Raw genomic sequence first — 23547 nt, 5'->3', positions numbered from 1 at the left:
GAATATCCAAGGAAGAGACCTTTGTCACTTTTGGAATCAAACTTGTTGAGGTGATCACGGTCATTCAAGATGTGACAGACACATCCAAAAACATGAAAGTACTTGAGATTGGGCTTCTTGCCTTTAAGGATCTCATACGGAGTTAACATAGTACATGGTCTCATGTACACCCTATTGATGATGTGACATGTTGTACTTACAGCCTCAGCCCATAGTCGTTTGAAAAGACCTTTTGCTTGCAACATAGCTCTCACCATTTCCTGAATGGTTCTATTCTTTCTTTCGGCAACACCATTTTGCTGAGGAGTTTTGGGTGCAGAGAACTCATGGAAAATTCCATTGTTAGTGCAGAAGTCATCAAAGAGAGAGTTCTCAAATTCTTTGCCATGGTCAGTCCTAATTCTTCCAACATACTGGCCATATTGAACTCTAAACCTTTTATACAGTTTCTTGAAATGAGCAAAGGTTTCAGATTTTGTTTTCAAGAATTCAACCCAAGTGTATCTTGAAAAATCATCAGCACACACAAGTACATACCATTTTCCTCCTAAGCTTTCAACTTCAATGGGTCCCATCAGATCCATATGCAGGAGTTCGAAACATTTCGCGGTACAGCATGTTGACAACATTGGATGAGCTGTTTTGTGTTGCTTCCCCTTCTGGCAAGGTTGACACACAACATCTTTCTTGAAGTTTAGATTAGGAAGGCCTCGAACTACATCATGTGTGATCAACTTTTGAAGATTCTTGAAGTTGACATGTCCCAGTCGTTGATGCCAAAGCTCAACATCATCAAGTTTGACTGCATTGCAGAACGTTTCTTCTTGGGACTTGTAGCAATTGTCAGACGACCTTTTTCCCATCATCACACACTGATTTGTGTCATCAAAGACTTCACAAAGATGTTTGTCAAACTTTACAGTCATACCTGCATCACATAACTGACTTATGCTAAACAGGTTAGCCTTAAGCCCTTCAACAAGATACACATCTTTTAATTTAGGAAAATCAGTAACATTGAGAACTCTTTTCCCCAGAATTGTTCCTTTCGCACCTCCTCCAAAAGTGACTTTTCCTCCAGATGTTGGAACAAAATCAGAGAGTAAAGCCTTTGTTCCTGTCATATGTCTAGAACACCCACTGTCAAAGTACCAATTCTCAGAAATATTAGCATTCAAGGAGGTGTAGACAACAGTATTACAGGTTTCATTCTGTTCTCTCTTATCCAACAATCTGCTAAAGTCAAACCTGCCAGTGTTACTAACATTCTTCTGGTAACAGTCAAACATCTGTGTCGCAGATTTTACAGCACAATCACTTATGTATTTGACACAATGAGGTTTGATATGTCCAGGAGCAGAACAATAATGACAAACATAGGATTTTTTCTTTTTGCTTTTCTTATGAGGATCCTTAATGTTGTCAACATTCACACTGACATTTCTTTCTTTAACAAAAATAGTAGTATTACGATGTTGCTTTCTTTGCTCCTCAGCACAGAAACCAATACCATAATTACTATGCTGACCATGAGATAGAACTTCATTTAAACATGAGGTCCCTTTGTTAAACTATTTAAACACCCTTTCAGAATCACAAACTTTACCTCGGAGTATATCAAGTTCAACATCACGTTGAGAGAGCATCCTTTCAAGCTTTATAATTTGCCCTTTGAGATTTTGGTTTTCATCAACCAACATACAGATGTCATTTCTCAACTCCCGACATTGAGAATCAACAATCTCATAGAGCTCTTTAAAATTCTCCATCTCTTTCAGTGGATCACTCTCCTGTTCTTCCAAGGCTGCAACACAACAGAAATCCGGTATACTAGAGTTGAAATCATCAAGAATAGTCATTTCATACCAGTTCGTTGTGTTAGTGGGGATCTTCATCCCATCAATCTCCTGAACATCAGTATCCATGTCAAAAACATCATTGTTAAAAATCACATCAAACTGATCATTTTCAGAAGAGATGTTCACATCAGTGTTGGCAACATCAACATCAACATTCATATTATCAGACACATCAATCAGATCAACATCACAGTCGGATCTGGAAATATTGTCATCAACACTTAGAGTTCCAGATTCAGAAAAACTATCTGAATAAATCATTTCATCATCAAGATTTTCAAGGGCTCCAATCATGTCTTCTTCCTGCAAATGCTCTTCATCAACTGTAGCCATAAGGAGAACTTTTTCCTCCTCAGAATATGAGTCATCACTAAGAGTTGCAGTAAGACCAGAATGCCTTTTTCTTGCAATTGTGGGACACTCATTTGCATAGTGACTCATCCCTTGACAGCCCCTGCATTGAATGTGATCAACACTTCTTACTTCAGATGTTGTTCCAACATTCTTCTTAACATTGGTGATGTTGGATGAAGATCCAGCAGACATCCCAGAAGGTTTCCTAAAACCATTTTTGGATTTTCCTTTCTTAAAGGATTTCAGCATGTTGTTAAAAATTTTAACCAACATAGCAAGATTAACATCATCTTCCTCCTCGGGATCAACATCTGTACACTCAGACAAGTTAGTAATTTCAGAGTTTTCAGGAACCTTTTCAACACGAAAAGCCACACTTTTGGACACATGATCAGCTTTCTGCTGTTCGAGATTCATCTCAAAAGTTAACAACTTACTGACCAGATCCCCAACACGCAAAGTAGCAACATCAGCAGTTTCTTCAATTGAAGAGATTTTCATGTTATACCTTTCAGGCAGAGATCTCAGTATCTTACTGACCAATCTTTCGTTGCTAATAGGTTCTCCAAGTCCAACAGCTTCATTTGAGATTTCACAAAGTTTTTCATAGTATGCAGAGAAAGTCTCATCATCACGCATTCTCAAAATCTCAAATTTGGTGGTCAACATTCGCATTTTTGTTGCTCTAACACTGGCTGAACCTTCACATTGTTCCTGCAAAATGAGCCAAGCATCTCGAGCTTCCGTGCAATTAGAAATCATGTGAAAGGCAGGAACATCAACAGAGATAAAGATAGCATTTAAGGCTCTGGAGTTATGGTTAGAAATTAGTCTTTCATCAGCAGACCATTTACTCTCGGGTGTGAGAGAAGTAACTCCATTTTCATCAGTGGTACGCGGTGGAGTCCACCCATCCAACACAGCCACCCAGGCACGTTCATCAATAGATTTGATATAGATTTTCATCCTAGTTTTCCACAAGTTGTAGTTCTTCCCACCACTATCAAGAGTAGGAGGTCGAGCCGACACACTTGACAAATCCATAAGTGGTAATTTTGCACACATGAATCGATTCTTAGTACGTCAAGAACCCGCTCTTGATGCCAATTGAAATAGTTTAGTGCCCCAAATTACCAACAAAGTAAAACTGTGTAAAGAAAAGAGTAATGTTGAATGCAATGTTATCAACAGAATGTTACTAACATTACTATCAACATGCAGCGGAAATTAATAACACACAGGAATACTTTTTTTCACGGATTATAAATAACTCGTGAGTGGCTCAAGGCTAAAATCACTATGTTGAATCAACAATACAAAGTACAGATTTGGATCTTCTTGGAGATCTATCTTTACAGAATGACTGCCTAAGATAAACCAACCTATCTACTTTCAGTACTATAATGTTGATACAACACAGAATCCAAAACAGCCGAATAACTAAAGTTAATCGGACAAAGCAAACAACCTGCTACGCTCCAATGGCCTTGCACTTCAACTCTTGCCCTCGACGTCCCGTCGATACAAAGATAGACTTTACAGATTGGCTGCCTAAGTCTACTTCGTCAAAGCAATCCTTGAAGAGCCGGTGACACGTTTGCAGCAGGAAAATGATGAGATGGTTGTGGGTGAATGTTAAGTCTCTGATTTTGCACTTCCAAAACGTGAGGATGAATGAGGCTTCTTGCTGCTTTTATAGACCTTCATGTCGTGGTTAGTTTCCTCTACTTTCCACTTCCAGAAGCTTCCAATAACTGCTGCAATCCACCTCCGAAAACTGCTAGTCGACCAATCTGGAATGTTGGTTGAAAGATCATGGCTCCTTAAAAGTAGGAACTAACACCCCACTACTTTGGATCATGAAAAACCGCCTTTCCATTTATTGAAAACGTGGTCAACAAGCTTGAAACCTTTATTCCACAACCAAAGAATAATAATGTGTGAAAAAAAGGTAAAGATTAAATATATACAATTACCAATGGAGAGTCAAAGTATGGAGTCAAGGCAGACCCCGGAATGTTGGTTGCAACCCAGAAATGTTGACACCATGAATGTTATCAACATTCCACCCAACATTGAAAACACGTATGTTATCAACATTGGTCCCAACATTGTCGGAGTCAACATTGACTCTAACAAAAATAATATTGACAATTATTATGTGATATGGGCAGGCGTAAAAAAAATATGGATGATGTAGCAAAATATATATTTACAAAATAATATTGACAATTATTATGTAATATGGGCAGGCGTGTTTTTTAAAAATGATGAGGCGTGTGAATGTTTTTGTTTTTATTTTATTTATTCTTGACACAAAACACAATTCTATTTTATAAATTAAATTGTATATGAATTTCATATTGACGAACTTTTGTTATTTTGATTGTAAATTTATTTGTATAACTATAGTAATTCACGTTGCTCACCTCTAAAAATTATAGGAAAAAAATACTACTTATTGCATGGATTGTATTATGAGATATCTCAATGAGCTAAATAACTTATTCATTTAGACCATCTCCAACAGTGCATCCTGATTTTAAGGGTTTTGGTGGCATCATCATAGACACATCATCATATTCCCCGTTCTTATTTTCACCTCCAACAATACCTTTTTAAAACTCATTTTTTTGTTGACATCATTGTGGAGCCATTTTCCACCCACTTCAATTAATTTAATATTAAAATTAATTATTTTATAAATATTATATTACAAAATTAAAAATAATAAAGATTTTTATTTAATAGAAACCGTATTACATGAAAAAAGTAAAATAGGAATGCATACTAAATAAGAAAAATAGGAACTCACAAAAAAAAAGTAAATTTAAGAAAAAAGTGTTACTATTTGGCAATAGGCAGATTTCGAAATAATAATAAAATTGTAAATCAAAAGAACTATTGCACAATTGTTGAGATTAATAATTAAAAATATTATATTAAATTGAATAGAGAAAAACTATAATTGTTCAGAGAAAAAAGAAGAAGGAGAAGACATTAATATGATAAATTAATAGAAAGAATAAAACAAAAAATAGGAAATAAATTAAAGTAAAAAATGTCGAATGATATGGAAGTCATTTCTTATTTTAATTCCTATTTTTTGTATTATGTAATATACATGATTAATTTTGTATTATGTACCACTACTATACTTCACAAATATGTATGAATATTCATGTCGTGCGAAGCACGGGTATGTTTTATATCACTTTTTTTTTTCCTTTTTACAATTCTATATATTACTCTTATTATATATGATAAATACGTATGAATAATAGGATCGTGCGGAGCACGGGTATAATACTAGATTACAAGGCCGAGCTAGAGCTGGCTGCGCACCTACCAGAGTACAAGGTCGAGCCAGAGCTGGTTGCGCAGCTACCAGAGGAGAAGGCCGAGTCAGAGCTGGCTGTGCAGCTATCAGATGAGAAGGTCTAGCTAGATCTGGCGCGCAACTACCAGAGTACAAGCCAAGTCAGAGCTGGCGTGCAGCTACCAGAGGAGAAGGCCAGGTCAGAGCTGGCTGCGCAGCTACCAGAGGAGAAGGCCTAGCCAGAACTGGCTCGCAGCTACCAGAGGAGAAGGCCTAGCGAATGTGGCGCGCAGCTACCAGCGTACAAGGCCGAGTCAGAGCTAGCTGCGCAGCTACCAGAGGAGAAGGCCTAGCCAGAGCTGGCACGCAGCTACCAGAGTACAAGGCTGAGCCAGAGGTGTCTGCACAGCTACCAGATGAGAAGGCCGAGACAGAGCTGGCTGCGCATTTACCAGAAGAGAAGGTTTAACCAAAGCTGGCGGGCAGCTACCTGAGTACAAGACCGAGCCAGAGCTGGCTGTGCGCTACCAGCGGAAAAAGTCGGGCCAAAGCTGGCTGCGCTGCTACCAGAGGAGAAGGCCGAGTCAGAGCTGGCTGCGTAGCTACGAAAGGAGAAGGTCTAGCCAGAGCTGGCGCGCAGCTACCAGAGTACAAGGCCGAGCCAGAGCTGGTTGCGCAGCTACTAGAGGAGACGGCCGAGTCAGAGCTGCTCAGAGGGACAACAACTGGAACCGATTTAATGAGCAAAGCAAAAGTAGCTATCAAGATTCGAATATTTTACCTGGTAAATTTCTTCGCCCGTCGACGATGATTCTCGCGGTTGGGTGTGTTTTGGTTGAAGAAGGAATTGTGAAGAAATAAACTTATGGAGGTAGAGAGCAATAATTGTGAAGAAGAAGAAGGTGTTCTTCAAAGCCCACTACAATATTAAAGCTCACCCAAATATAATTTTTGGGTTTGTTATTTAAATTTGATTTTCCACATTTAACAATCTTAGATTTATTTATTTGTTTAAAAGCTCACTACCATATATTTGATGACCTCCATAAGTGAGCATGTTATTAATAACGATTACATAAAAACCATTTATATTTATTTAACTCTCTCAAGTTTAGGTCTTATCTTTTTAAAATTTTGATCATCAACTTTAATTTCAATTTCAATAATCTAAAGTTTCATTTTACAACTTCAATATACTTACAAAATTTATAATATTATTATTATGTATTATAAATTTGTACGAATAAATAGACCGTGCATCGCACGGGTAAAAACTAGTTTATACTCACACACACAACTTCACCACACACACTCACACGCAGCCCCCCATTTCCCTTTCTCCCTCTCTCCCTCGGTCTCCCCCTGCCGCCGCCACCGGACGGTACCCAGTCGCTGGAGGCGGGCGGCTCTGGCCTCCTCTCTCTTCCCCCTTCCCTCTTCTCTCACCTCCCTCTGACCCTCACTTTCCTGCGCCCGCCCTCTCTCCGACGACATCATCTCCTGCCCAGCGTCGCCCTCACCGTCTCTTTCCCTCCTGGCCGACATCAGCACCACCATCGCCGCTGCGTCGACAGCAACAGTCGGTCAGGCCGCCTTCCCCCTTTCCAGATTCGGCGCCGCTGCTGCCGTGCTTCTTCTCCACCACCGGCCGCCACCCCAGCTTCTGTCTGCATGCGCCACGGCGGCGTTGTCTGCCTTCTCCCCTCTTTTCTATTTGTACTCCTCTTCCCACTTATTCTATTTCCTTTTTCCATGTAATTAACAAGATTCATTCTATTTGTAATGGTTTTTCTAAAAGAAAATAAGAATTGATGGGAGTTTGATTTCTGCAGAAAAATAGTTGATGTACTGAAATGAAACTTCATAGTTTTACATGAATATTTAAAATTGCCAGTTGAAGCTCTGTAGTGGGAAAAGCCAGAATGAGTGTTATGGTGAAATGAACAGATGTGAATTGCTGGTATTCGATTTGGGGTGATTCGAGTTTAAATAGGACTAGATTCGTGTGCTGCACGAATGAATCTTTCTACTAGACTAAGAAAAGGGAAACTTTTTCTTCAAGCACACGAAGCAAATGAGTGGTTGACAACAGAATACAGAAAATATGGCTAAAAAGAAAACACGTATTCATTGTCATTGCTTTGAGGTTTAAACGGAAAGAAAATAAATGGAGAATTTGAATTGATATCCCACTAACGTATGATGGGCTCTCATATATTTGGCCCAGCAAAGTAAATGAATATGGCCCAAAAGTAAGAAAATATATGTATACATGGCCCAATATAGAGAAATTTGCAAATATTTATTCAGGCCCAGTCTTTGAGCATAAATTTTTATTGTTAAAATTAATAATCTGTAATCTAAAACTATTTATCTAACTAGGGGTGCGACTAGACGATTTATGAATATAAATATTATTTTCATGATTTAACAATAGTAAAAATTTTAAATAATGAAATCAAACAAAATAATAAAATAATTAAATGGACTTCGGGCTGTCACAATATAAAGGCACAAAAATGGACAAAATTCAATAACAGAACTAGATGGTAATCTCAAAATTGCATAACAATAATATACAAAGAAGTGTCCACTTGGCAGCTCCATAAACTCTATAAGCAAAAGACAGGGCCGAAGTATACAAAGAGTACTAAAAAAGATACAAGACTGGGCATATTCCATAAGATGGGAAAGTAAAAATATTTCAGGATAAATGGCCAAAACAATCAAGAGAATACTAAAATACTAAATAGTGTTGTAAATAGTAAAGATACTTTTAAAAGAAGGGAATCAAAGTGTGCAAATACTTCGAAATGAAAATCAAAATATATTCACAAGGAGAACAACAAATAAAATATAAGAGTAAGGTCGGAGTCTCCTCAAGAGTTCACCAAAATATGAAAACAAAAGTTCACAAGTTCAAGCATTAAAGAAGGCTCCAGGTGAACATCCTTCCCTGGAACCTGACCTGCAGCAAGGGTCCCTCCTCCAGAGTTTGAAGGGTGGGAGGGGATCATCAATTATCTCTTCATCGATTAGTTTATCCATATCTTCCTCAAGGAAGTTGACAGCTGGGTCGTCGAGTGACTCAACCTAAAACACCTAATGAATTGACTCGCAATCGCACGAGGTCATTCTAGTGTGATAAGCTAACCCAAGTCGTATCTCTCAAGAAAGGCTAAGTAGGGCAACTAATCATGCTGCGCACAGAAAACAATAAAACCTAAACACCCTAAACATTGTTTGGGTCTGGCGTTTCTCTCACTCTTTCTAGGCGTAGAAAAATCAACAAGAAGTAACTAGACTCTAGGGAAATTAAGATCAAGCAATAGGACAAGAATTAAACAATTCAATAACGTGATGAATCATAAAACCTCATAGGAAACTATAATAGCAAACAAGACATAACAATCACACTTTAAAGACGAATTTGTGGCAAGAACTCACGTAGCTAGGCAAGACAAATGATTCAAAGGAACTCAAACATTCAAATCAAGATGAAACTCCACAATTCTTGATCCACAAAAAGACATAAGCAAATAAAACTTAGCAACATCGGGTAGCAAATTAACTAGCAAGAGAACTATGAACTCAAAATCAAATCAAGCGGTAAGGGAATCAATAGCTGTAACAATTTTCAATAGACAAATATATGTCATAATCATCAAAGTCTCAACAATCCACAATAGACCAACATATATCATAATCATCCAAGCAATAAACAATAGAAAGAGGAACGTTGAACATCCAATAAAGTAAAGATTTCTTACAATCGATTAAAGTAAATGACGATCTAATGTAATTTCCAATGTTTAAAATCTCTAAAAAAACTAGAGAAAAAGGTCAAAGTCTCAGCTGGAGGCTGTAAAAATATGAATAAGCAAATGGAACCCTAAAATTGGGTTTTTAAAGAGAAACATGTAATTGCCATTTTAAACGCGGGCGGCGGCCGCCACCTATGGCTTACGCAGAACGAGCACAGGGCACCACGGGGCGGGGAGGGACACCTAGGCAGCGGCATCAGTTTTTCTTCAAAATGCGTCCAACACTCCATAATTCACCAAGTAATGCTTCAACCCCCTACAAGACAACACAAACACACACAAAGTCATCGAGCAAGAATGAAATAGCACAAATAAGCGCAGCGCATGCTTGAAAGTGCGTCCCAAAACCTGCAAATAATAGCTAAAAATGAGGTAAACATCGAGAAAACTGGCTATTACTTGTTGGCGCAGAAGAGTCTCATCCGAGTGCATTAATGCAAGAGAGGCCAGATCTGCAACCCGAGCGAAAGAACCCCAAGCAGAGAAAATGAAAGAATCCATGCCAAACTGGTCGAAAGGACAACCAGGAGCGGAAGGATCGGCCGAAGGCTTGCGAGGAAATCCACTAACTCTTGAAGGGTACTAAGATAAGGAGAAGAAAATAAGAGCACCTTGGGAATGGGATTGTTGCATACAGGCTCGGTAAACTATTTAATTGCCTTATCCATGACCGATAGCTACCAGCCCTATCCCTTAGGAGCCTGAGGATTGATGCCCAGACGTTGGTCTAAGGCTTTGGCATCGATGGTATAAAGAAGGGTGACTAAGCCCGTTGTTATAGCCTCTATGCAAATAAATTTTTAGTTTCTTATGCCCACAACTAGGTTCCGCTAGAGGTAAATACATGGTCAATTCTACGAGGAGTTGGTGTATTCTTCTCTCTTCTCACGGTCGCAATCAAACACTTTAAGGTATCACTATGGTCAAAGCACTGCAAACTAAAGACTTTTCCAATAAACCAGATACTGAAACAAAGCAAAGAAGAACATCAAAAATAAAGAAAACCTAATTTGGGCATAGTCTTGTTAGGTATGGGAAATGTCATCGCTCATAGGTTCAAGGATATTCGTTGTGCCTTTGTGCCTGTGTATCATTGGTTATAGGTCGTTTGATCAGTGAGATGTGTCGTGATATGTCACGAACACATACTCACCCAGCCCTCATCTGCGCCCTACATTTTGGGTTGAATTGGTTTGTTTCTCCCCTCTGCCCTGGTAGATTCCGCATGTCAAAACTTTAAACTTCTTTTGGGTCATTGAACTGGTGTAAAGGGGGAGGGAATACACCAGTAGGCTATTTTAAAATTTTAAACTTCTTTCGTTGACTGAAGTCAGTAGTGTTGACGTGATCAGTAAAAATCAAGATTAGTTGAAAGTTGTTTCAGTGGATAACTTCAGTATGAAGAACAAGTCGACAAACTGATAGTTCAGTTAAGGCTTCAGTCTAATCATTTGTAAATCAGAGTGAATGTTATAAATCTTACTGACTACCCGAAGGCTTGTCAGTTAGACTGATAACACTTGGTGAGCGGAAACTATTTTAAGAAAATAGCCTATAGTGAATTAGATTGTCAATTTTAAGGTTTCTCTTTTCAAGTTAGCGGTTTCAGTATATAAGCTTTGTGCACAGATAGAATATGAAATAATGAAAGCAGCAAATGACACAGAGATTTTTAACGTGATTTGGCAAAACCTTTCCTACGTCTACGGTCAGTTGATCACACTGACAATCGATTGCGCTTATGCTTACGGGTGCAAAGAAAACCTATCAACTGAAACAACTGTTTCAGTACCAACACGCTAGGTTGGATTTCTCATCTCTTTTCTCAATCTCGTAGATTTGCTAAGACTAGTGCGTCTTGCTTGTGGGGGCTGAGAACTCTTTGAGTTTAGACAACCATCTAAAAAATCTAACACTCAAACGCTCTTTTCGCTCAGTTGAAAAGGAGTTTGAAAATCTTCCAAGTAAGATTACCAAGAATAGGCTCTCGAGTAATCAAGGACTAGGCTAAGGATGTAAGAATATGATTGCCTGGACACTTCTAAGAGAGTGTATATAAATCAGGTGAACTAATTTTTACAACAGGGTTTACTCTCTTCTTTGATTCAAGTTTGATTGCTAAGTAAGTGGCTGACTCGATATTTTTGCAAAGCTTCAGCGTAAGTCTTTGAATCGATGAGGTTGAAGGTTGTTCCTTGAGCTCTATTTATAGGCGGAGGATGAAGAATAAATCCGTTGGAAGAGGTTCTTCTTCAAATACTATCGTTGACACTTGATTTGATCTGTGCTCAGGGTCTTCGTCCTCTATCTCCCTTTTCGCCAAAATGGGTAAGGTCTTCAGGCATGGGGAGATGGTGTTACAGTGTAAAGTAACACGGATGAAGTGAATCTGCTCGGTGAAGGACGATTTGCCATATCCCAGCATTTAATGCATTGTCCTTTACATTTAATGTGGCGTGTACCAGAAGATATCCTTGTCTTTATTCGTCTAAGTGATATGTACTTTAATGCATCTTCAGTCTGTCTTTTTATAGCTTCAGTCCGTTGTATTCTTCTGATCCTTAAACAAGTCTTCAGAGAATATTTTGACTAAAGATTGCTTCCTCATTCCAGTACAAGTCCTTCATTTATTGTTGCAATAACTTCAGGTACGTTTCAGTTGGTCAGTACTTCAGTCCAAGTTCTTCAGTCAGGTCTTCATTAGTCTTCAGTCTTCAAGCTTTGCCACTTCAGTCTAACTAGAAAAAGAACTCTAACACTTGAGTTCGAAAAGAGTTTAGTCTAGAAAATAAAATCTAAGAGTTTTGGGATCATCAAAACAAGGTTAGGATATTTCTCCTATTTTTCAACAATTTTCCCCTTTTTGATGATGCCAAAACCTCACATGGTTTCAAGGCAAAACAACTTAAACAGGTTTCTAAAGAAAGAACACATCAGTTCCCCCTGAACATTATAATCCTATAACCTGTAGTCAAACAGACTTTAGCGACTGAAAACAATACAACCCAATCAAACAAATAACTAAGAGTGTCACAGCCCAAAACCGTTTACTTCCTTTGCAAATTTTATTTGAAATTATTATAGTTTCGAGTTATTAATATATATATACATTAGTCGAGTTTGTGATGAATCTAGTCGCGCCCCTAGTTAGATGAAAAAATTTGAGATAAATGTTATGACTTAAAAATAGTTTTCATTCTCAAGACTTTAATTTATTTTGAGCCATGAATAAATTCATATATATATATATATATATATATATATATATATATATATATATAGGAAGGGGTTCTAATAAAAACCTCTGTTAAAATGAGAACTAGGAACCTAATCTTAACCTTTTAAATATTAGATCTAATGGTTAGGATTTAGTCAACAAAAGAAACTGTGCATCTATTATATTTTACTGTGCACTTAAAAAATATGCAATTTATGCAATTGAAACCAACAATGCAAAATACTCAAGCAAATCGAAATTGTGCATCTATGCAATTGAAACTGTGCATCTATGCAATCGAAATTGTGCATCTGTAGTTTAATCTCAGTCCTTTATTTTATTTAAATCAATGGCTTTAAATTGGTTCGTAGTTTTCATCTTAAGAGGGGTTTTATATTAACCCTACCCTATATATATATATATATATATATATATATATATATATATATATATATATATTGGGCCTTATATTTATTCTGAGTTATGCATAAAGTATTTTACAATTCTTATTTAATACTTAGGCTTTTTGTTATTGGCCAAATATTATGATGGAGCTTTAAGTTTAAATATTTATAGCCCAGCAGCTACCAATTTTCATTCTTTGCTTCCGTAGCCTCCACGCCAATTTTACTTATTTATCAAAAGAAAAATATTGAGATCTCTATCCTTCAAGCCATTCACCGCCATGCCTCTATGCTTAACCGCCATACTTTTATATTCATTCACGCCTATATATATATAGCCATCAGATTCATCACACATCCCTTTCATGCCTTTAAAATTTACAAAACACATTTTTATCATTCAAGAATCAAGTCTTGGTCTTTCACTGCCAGCTTCAATATGTGGTAAAGACTCTATTATTATGTAAAATCTCACATGATTTGTACATAACTATTTTCTGCTATTTTTACTCTATACAGAAACCAAACCCCATGAATTCTTGCTTTGTTTTGAAAAAACCATTACACTGCATAATAAAATTGATCACTATTTTCTTAACAACAATAACTGCAACTAAACAGTATAATTGTAGCACAAAAACAGCAAGCAGAGTATCGTATCCACAGGGACTATTATAACGAATCACCTTAAGTAATCCTAACTAAACTCTAGTAATATTCAGGCAAACTCAAATAAGAATGAAGAAGATAACTTAAATCAAAACAAAATAAATAAAAATGGATAAAAACTCAATTAATTAAAGACTCTCACCCTAGGGATGTACTTTTACTAATCAATTATATGCATTTAATCTATTGATTCAATTACCAATTTAATCCAACCCTGATGAAAGATCACTATATTATTCACAAGCTTCTCTAACGAACACCTATGAACGTAGATTAATTTACCCCTTTTCACATTCAAGACTCCAAGGAATAAACTAACTCCAAATAGCACACAAAGAATAGGTTCATATAGCTTCACATGTCGCATTCAAGACTCAAGGCTAACACTATATCATGCATTCCTGAATCGGCTGAACAATTATCGCATTCAAGACTCAAACTGAACAGCTAGACACGTAAATTATTGATCAGGTAATTCACAAGAAAATAGGCACCAGGAATCATGAATCACAAGTTGGAGGGCAAATTGATATCAATAAATCATAAACACATAATTAATCAGCTATGTACAAACCCTAGGTTCAGATTAACAAATTAGCCAGACATCGTAAAATAAAACATAAACATAGTAATTAAAAGAACAATTGCAAAAACTAAATTATATAAAACCGTAGTAATTGAATGTAACAGCTCGAATCTTCACTCTTGCAGAAATCAAAATCCAGTGCTCTAAGAATTGAAAAGCAATGAAAACTAAAGCTATAAAACTCAAAAATAAATGTTGGGAACCCTAGATAGGTCAAAAGAGGACCTATTTATAGTCTTAGGGTCAAACAAGAGTTTAAAAATTGAAAATAACAAAGAAAAACGTAAAAACGCGGAAGGCTCAATTTTCGACGGTCAACTCCTTTGACTGCCGAATTGCCTCTTCTCACCCCGACTTCAGAATCTTCGTCTTTTCTCGATTTTTGGGCTCGATTCTCTCAAAACTCTTCTCTTTAATATGTTCCTTACACTTCATGCTCCAGTACCACTCATTTCTGCATCCAAACAGTCAAAACTACACCCAACCATGAAATCATGAAATAATAGTCAATGAACTCCAAATGATAATAAAACGGGCGTAAAATCGACTTAAACCGCAGAATATAAACCATAAAAACCATGCAAAATGAGTGTTTATCAACTCCCCCAAACTTAAGATGTTGCTCGTCCTCGAACAACGAGAAGAACAGAACAATAAACACGAATGGGTAAGATGATTGGATCATCGATGCCTCAGAAAAATAAAATTTTTGAATTCCCTCAAATCCTCAACACATGAACACAATAATTACCAACAAGCATGATCAATGGCAAATTCAACCTTGACATTCCAACAATTGACTCTCAAGATAAAAGTGTTTCACTCAACTCACAATTGATGGAAAAGGACGTGTATCTCTCATCGACACTCATGCAATGTAGATTACTTACCATAGGCTTGCCAGTCGTCTCAAGTCTCCATCGCTAAAAGTGTGTCAAGAGTAAGATCAAATAGGTCTTTAATTCGAGTTCTAATGTAGGGACATTGGATTAGGTGGGGAAATTTGGCTAAGTGACTCAAATTAAATTGATTTCACCAACCTTATGACTTCACCATTCAAGCATGGAATAAATTCCATCTTCCACCTTACAACATCTCCATAATCACCACAAACTTAACCAAGGGATATAGTCATCATAAATCAAAACTAGACATTCTTTTATGCTCTCACTTTTCCAGTAACATACAAAGTCGATTATGCATGAGATTTTCCATTATACACTCGACTTTCTCAACCAACTTTCATCAAAATTTTCCATTTTTTTTTAGAGCTTATAAGAATGACTAGTATCATGTTTCACCCCTTATATCAATCAACCCACAGCCAATACCACACAATGATCCCCATATACTCCATCACCCCCTATCATCCGGTTAAAGAATCAAAGCTTAAGAAGGCTCAAACACGGTTAACAAGGAAGTAATGTTTTCAGGAAAGTGTTTGGGATATAATATGGCTTATGAAAAATGGCCTAAGATCATCTCAAACTCCTGGACACAACAAGCAATCTCAACCAAGAGCCATGGCAAGTTCTAGAAGTGCACTACATGCATGACAACACTCAAAAACAAAGAACAAACTGCAAAAAAATGGCAGTTAAGGCTCAATTCCTCACGAGCTTGTTCAACGTCAAAAGTCAAGGCAAAATATACTCATCAATCACACACGTCAGTTCAAATCATGTCCAAATGTCGAGAAAAATTGGAAATTACCTTCTTTTTCGCAGAAATCCTCATAGGCACCTTACCAATCAAACACACTGGAGCACTAAACATTCAATTAGCAACGAAACTATAGAATATGTCTGAGAATATATCAATTTAGTTACAGGCCCAAAAATAAAAGACTATGAATACCTCCACACAGCAGCAAAAAGAACAGCAAGACTACTAGGCTAGAAATGCAAACCATAACCAATCTCCATCCCCCTCCCCCAAACTTATTAAGGAGCGAATGCTCGAAAATAAGTTTGGAGGGAAAAATAGATAAAGGTTATGGTGAGCATACTTACAAAGCACTCAAGATGGCGATCCTCCTTGTCTCCTCTGGAACTCCTGAAACTGTCGTAGGAGTTCCTCCTGCATCGCCATCTGCCTAGCATACTCCTGCTGCTACCTCTCCATCTCTGCTCGTTGCCAAGCCTCAAAATTCGCCTGCCGCCCAAACTCTTCCCGCGCATATGTCTCAAAAGCGCCAAAATAAGCAAACTGCTCACGCTGGTAAGCATCCATAACTTACTGCTGCAGGCGAACCGTCGTGACGTCCGTGCTCATAACAGTGAGTTGCGCCTCCTGTTGCTCGGCAAAGGCCTGCAACTGCTGCATCCTCTCAGTGAGCTCAGTAACATCAAAATGAGCTCCATGTCCCCATTGTTCTCCTGCTGCTGCCGCTGCGGGCTCCTCTTGCTCTTCTTCCTCCTCAATCACATGCTGAGGATCCTGCACGTCAGCCTGCTCACCTGCTATAGCCCTCACATGGGCGCCTGTGTTCATCAACCAGTTCTGAGTCTCAAATCGCCCGCCCACGCGGGTGAGAGTCGGGTTCGGCAGCGGGAAGTGGTCACCTTCACTTTGCACCAACTTAAATGGTGGTTGGGCCCTTAACAGGAATCTCATGCGAACCATTCGGTGCCCATTGAGCAGATTATCACCCGCCAAAGCTTCCCATTGAGCAACTGCATGACAAACGCGGCATGCGAGGGGTGTAAGCATCCCTCCAATCGTGATCACTCCTGCATTTGCCTTTGATGCCTTGAACAACTGCTTGAGGAGGATTTGGGTTAAATCCATTGGTGTGTGTGTGAGCATCCCCCAAATGATAAATAGCTCATGTTGCGTCACGTGGGTGTTGTCCTTCCTAGCAAGCACCGTATAAACCAGAATGCGGTGTGCCATCCTTAGGACAGGATTTCGGATGTCCGCTGCATTTGAGGTCCCCGACACAAATGGACCGGCGCTTGGCAGAGCTATCTCTCTCCAGAATGATGCAGCATTGAACTCTGCACCAATCGAATGCACGGTGTAACCTCCCACTCTGTAGTTAAGCGCCGTAGTGATCTCGTTCACTACAACATTAGCCTCCCAAATGTTGTTAAGGTGGAATGAGATTCTGCTTGGTCTTGGTTGATTAAAGACCGACTGATCCAAAGTGCTTAGGATCTCCAACGTTGCTCGTTCATAGGTAGGCCATCCACCATTGAAGATGTAGGTCCACCCAACATGGTAGAACAGGTCACACACGTCATCATAGATTCCCATCTCCCGAAGAAGGTCGTGATCGGCATAGCGTGTTATCTCGACCCCCTTCCGTGCAAGCTTTTGAAACCGAATCCGGTCATCGTCGGATATGAGGGACACCCCATGCGAGGGGTGTAAGCATCCCTCCAATCGTGATCACTCTTGCATTTGCCTTTGATGCCTTGAACAACTGCTTGAGGAGGATTTGGGTTAAATCCATTGGTGTGTGTGTGAGCATCCCCCAAATGATAAACAGCTCATGCTACGTCACGTGGGTGTTGTCCTTCCTAGCAAGCACCGTATAAACCAGAATGCGGTGTGCCATCCTTAGGATAGGATTTTAGATGTCCGCTGCATTTGAGGTCCCCGACACAAATGGACCGGCGCTTGGCAGAGCTATCTCTCTCCAGAATGATGCAGCGTTGAACTCTGCACCAATCGAATGCACGGTGTAACCTCCCACTCTATAGTTAAGCGCCGTAGTGATCTCGTTCACTGCGACATTAGCCTCCCAAATGTTGTTAAGGTGGAATGAGATTCTGCTTGGTCTTGGTTGATTAAAGACCGACTGATCCAAAGTGCTTAGGATCTCCAACGTTGCTCGTTCATAGGTAGGCCATCCACCATTGAAGATGTAGGTCCACCCAACATGGTAGAACAGGTCACACACGTCATCATAGATTCCCATCTCCCGAAGAAGGTCGTGATCGGCATAGCGTGTTATCTCGACCCCCTTCCGTGCAAGCTTTTGAAATCGAATCCGGTCATCGTCGGATATGAGGGACACCCCATGAAACTCGAGGTCCTCACGTGTGTATTCGGCCGGTTGGCGGGAGCTCGAGGCGCCGGTAGCTCTACGTTTCTTGGGGGCCATTGTACCTGGATTAACTGCTAGTTAGAAACCATTTATCACTCCACAAGATTGTAAAACAAATTAATCCAGCCCCACCTAACAATCTCCCTCTACAAATTCAACCTCATTTGTCTATCATAACCCCCCACAACATGCTTAATCTTCCCAAAGATACAAAGCCTCATGGATTTTATCAATGCCACAGTCAATATCACATATAATCATCAAACAAAGACCAAGCAAAAGCAAAGCAAAGATAAGAACCCCTTGAGACTTAACAATTCTAGCACTACCATGCTCTTTTGGATTCAACCAACTTCATCATCACCAACAAGTATATATCAATAAGCTCAAACACTAACACAAAGCATACGACTCAAACTCCTTAAACAATTAAGCTCACAAAATTGTTCTAGAATAAACCCTAGCTCTACTAAACCATCAAAATTCCACAATCAAACCAAAGAATCGTAGTAGTAGCATAGGAAAAACACTAAATCAAGAGTTAGAAACACATACCTTGAAGATTTAGGAGCAAAATTCAAAAATTCTAATTTTCTAGAGCAAAACCCCCAAAATCGTTAATCTCCCAATGTGGTGGATGAAAACTCGAAGTAATCGGATGGAATGGAAGCTAATGATGTGGGTGGAAGATGTATGGAAGGGATTGAGAAGATTCAAAGTCGTTTGGGAGTAATCTAAAGATGAAAAAATCAAGATTTTCGACACTATGTGTGCTGAGTGTGTGTTTTAGGTGTAAAGAATGAAAAATGGGGTAAACATCGCACTTAAAACTTACCTGGGAAACTCGGCGATTGCCGAGTTGGTCGCCGTTTTTCGGCAATTTCAGGCATAGATTCGGCGATCGCCGAATTTCCAGCTCCTAGTCTTAATCTGGTTCAGGGATTTCGGCGCCCAACTCGATGATCACCGAGTTGGTCGCCGAATTTGACGGCCAAAATGCTGCATTCGGCGACCTATGATGCGTCTTCGACTTTTGGGCCATTTCGCCTTACTTTTCTCTTTATTTGTGTCAGTTCAGGTCTGTCCAGGGGAAAATGAAGTTGTTGAGGAAGGAAGGTCCAGTGGAGCAGAAACGGAAAGAATGTGGTTGGAATGGGCATTACCAAGCCCAGATTGCTATGTCATGTTTACCAGCATGGAGCTTCGGCCGCAGTACCTCTCCAGTCTAACTTGGGGCATGGGAACCTGAAGCAACCCACCTGGTATGAATCAAACCGAAGAAAGCAATCCGTCTGACCACTACCATGCGAAGCAGACAGCCAAAGCCAGAAAAGGAAAGTAAATCTCGGGGATTTGGAGGAAGGATGGAGAAGAACGAAGAAGGAGCTGGAAGAATCTGGAGAAAGGGGAAGTTTGACTACAGCATGCAGCTGGAAGCTATCTTCAATCGGATCAAATAAGGATTGAGCTAAAAAAGGAAAGAAGATCTCGATGAAGATATGAAGCTGGCGCAGCTAGGGTTAGACCTTCACCGATTGGCAGTATAAAAGGTTGAGGATGTGCGGCGTGAAGAAGCTCTTGGCCCTTTTGAACTCTGTTTTATTCAGTTTTATTACTTTAATTCTGCCGAAGTGTAGCATCCAAACAATTTACATTCCAGTTCTATTTCCTATTTCCGTTGTGTTTTCATTCGAACAAGATTCAAAGCTCGTAGCCTTAGGTATTACTTTATCTTAATCAAGTATTTCCTTTTGTTTACATGATGTGTTTTATTCATTTTGCATTTATGAATTCTGCTATGTGTGAGTAGTTCCTTAGGTGAGGTTTTAGGGGTGGAAATAATTATTGTCAATATGTAAACATTCGTGAGGCATTTGTTCTTTCGGTTGAATCTCGTGGTTCCGGAAGGATCTGTTCGAAACCATGGGCAGTAGGGTCCTAACGGGTGATCTTCGTTCGGTAAAATGCTGTCAAGCAAAGGCCAGGGTGTACCAGGGCGTGACAACCGGTATACCCAAGACCGAGTAGCTGACCAGCGTCAACAAAAGGTGTTGTAGATCCGGACGGTGGGGAAAGGATTGATGGGATACACTGTCCTTCTCTAGTCTTGGGCTTCTCTAGAGACTATCCATCAACTGTGACGAGGCATAAAGCCATGGTTATCAAACGAGGAAAGCAATCTCTGCGCCGTAGCATGTCTATGACTGGTCGGCTGACAAGCCGGAAATGGTTGTGTTCAGGAGGCATGTGTCACTCAAAGTGCGGAGTTGGGGACCTCGGGAGAGAAGGTTGGTGAGGGTCATACTTGGTGAGTAACGGGTATGACTACTATCTAAGGAGGAGTGAAGCACTGCCTTGTGACCGGGGAATGTATGACCTTCGGACCAAGTGACCACAATGGGATCAACCATCCTAAATGTGAAGTATAACCCCTTGAAACGCCCCAATGTCTTTGGGCCACGCCTTGGGTTTATATGGATCATGGACGGATTATCAGTATGCCTATGACCGAAACGAATGTTGACAACAGTTATGACCTAACCGAATAACCTCACCCTTTTGTTATTATTGATCTTGTTAATTTCTTGTGCAGAGTATACAGATTGAGACTTGTGACACCTCAGTTTGTCGTTGGAGAACAAAGTGGTTCCTCACTCCCTGTGGGATTCGACCCTACACTTGCCACTAAGACTGAGTTCTTGTTGTGGGACGTAGAAGCGTGTATCGTCTGTACTGGGCATACACAAGTATTTTGCCCGCACCGCACAACGGGTGTGTGACAAAATTGGCGCCGTTGCTGGGGAGTGACGCGCATCAATTTTGTTCTCTCCTCATTCTATTTTCCACTATTGGTGCATGCGTGGAACTCGTAGAGCTGCAAGAGCATTGGTGTTTGACCCTGATATTGATCGTACCGAAAGACGACTACGCGCAGAAGCACGAATAGCGAGACGCGAAGCTATGGCAGAAACAGAAGCAGAGCAAGCAGCAGCCGAGCAGGCGCAGACCCTCAGACAGTTGGCATACCCAACTAATCTCAATTTGAGACCGAACGGAATCACCTTACCTGCAAACCCCGTTGGCACCTCGTCGGTATGACCTGAAGCCTTCATTACTTCAGATCTTACCGAAGTTCAATGGATACCAAGGAGATGATCCTCACACTCATCTCCAAGATTTTGAAATGACAATCATGCATCAATCCAGTGATGAGCATCAAGAGTATGTCAAGTTGATACTCTTTCCTTTTACCTTGGTGGACAACGCGAGAAGATGGCTGTATGACCTACCCGCAGGAAGTGTCACCACATGGGCACAACTGCAACAAGCTTTCTTGGAAGAATTCCTCCCAGCATCAAGAGTTGAGCGGATGAGATGGGATATCCGCAGCATAAGACAAGATGGGCTAGAATCTTTCTATGAATATTGGACGAGATTCAAAAGAATGCTAAGCAACTATCCTCATCATCAAATCTCTCCAAAGGATCAAGTGGAGAGTTTTGTAAAGGGCATGCGGAGAAATGATCGCAGTTTGGTCCTAGCATCCTGTAATGGATCATTGATGAGTAAGACTCCAATGGAGATCTTTCAATTGTTGGGCACCATGGCAGAAGAATCAGGCGATGAGGGGCATGAAAGAAATCTGGAAAAACCGAGAAAAACTGAAGAAAAGGAAGAGATGTCCAAACTGGAGAAAACTATGGAGAAGAGCATGAACGAACTCAAGGAACTTCTGTCGGGCCTGACTATACCGAAGAAGATTCGCCAGTGTGGCCTTTGCGATGCCACCGGACATCAGTCCGAGAACTGTCCCAATTTTGGCGAGGATATTGTTGATGTTAATGCCATCGGAGGACATGATGGGAATCCACGGAAGTATGATCCTTTTGCAAACACTTACAATCCAGGATAGAGGGATCATCCTAACGTTCGGTGGAAGCAAGATGGTCAGCCCCAACAGCAGAACAATATGGGAGGACAGATGCAACGTCCTCAGTATAATCAGAACCAACATCAACAACAGTATCAGCTGGGACCACCTCAACACCACAACCAGAATCAACAACAACTTCCTTACTAGCCACCACACCGGAGAGCACCTTGGGAAGAAGCCATAGAAAACATGGCTAAATAGAGTGAGAAATTTTGCAATAAAATTCGTGCCGGCATGAACCAAACCAACTAGCAAATAAGTCACTTAACTAAGGCAGTGGCCAAATTGGAGGAGAACGCTGGTAAGCTCCCAGCCATGGGAATCAACCCCAGAGAACATGCTCAAGTGGTGCTAACTGAGTTTCCAGAAGGAGAGGAAAAGGAAGAAGAGTTGTTAGCTGAGGCTGAACTGATTCAAGGGAACTCGAATAAAAGTGGTGAAGGTCTAACTGCTGAACAAACTGGAGGTAGCAGTCTAACCGATGCACCTTACCCAGGACGCTGATCATTATTTTATTAGCAACAAATTACCGCAACTAACACGGTGCAATTGTAGCACAAATTGGTAACCAAGTATCGTATCCACAGGGACTGACACAACGAAACTACTTTAGCTATTTCCTAAACAGACTCTCACAGTATGCAGGTAAACGAAAGCAGGAAGGTTTAATTAACTTATACTAAAACGCAATTAACAATAATTAAAAACACGTAGGAAAATTCGAATATTAAAAGACAACTGATCCTAGGGTAGTAAATTCATTAACTAAATCCACATAATAAATCTATTAATCCTATGTACCAGTTTAATCCAGTTATCATGAGAGATCACTTAATTAATCAATCACTCTCGCTAGAGCAGCAACGATCGTAGATTAGTAAATTATCTATCTCCGTTAGGTCTCAAGAAAATCTACTAACTCCCAATAGCTCATAAGAAATGATCCACCTATCTCCGCTAGGTCTCAAGGTTAAAATCATATCATACATTCCTGAATCCGCTAAACAGTTATCTCCGCTAAGTCTCAAACCGAATAGCTAAACATACAAACTATTGATCAGATAATTCACAAGAAATTAAGCACCAGGAATTATGAATCATAAACTGGAAGGCACAAAGGTATTAACAAATAAATCACATAAATTCAATCAACTATTTACAAACCCTAGAATCATCTAAAGGAAACTAGTCAGACATGCTTAAATAAAACATAAACATAATTAAGAATAATGCAATTATAAAAACTAAATTGTATAAAAACCGAATGAAAACGATTGTAGCGGCTTGAATCTTCAGTCTTGATCCAAGCCTTTAAAACTAGAAAGCA

The sequence above is a fragment of the Salvia miltiorrhiza genome, chromosome 8, assembly GCF_028751815.1.
Source record: "Salvia miltiorrhiza cultivar Shanhuang (shh) chromosome 8, IMPLAD_Smil_shh, whole genome shotgun sequence".
Classification (NCBI taxonomy): domain Eukaryota; kingdom Viridiplantae; phylum Streptophyta; class Magnoliopsida; order Lamiales; family Lamiaceae; genus Salvia; species Salvia miltiorrhiza.
Note: the sequence above shows the minus strand (reverse complement) of the source record.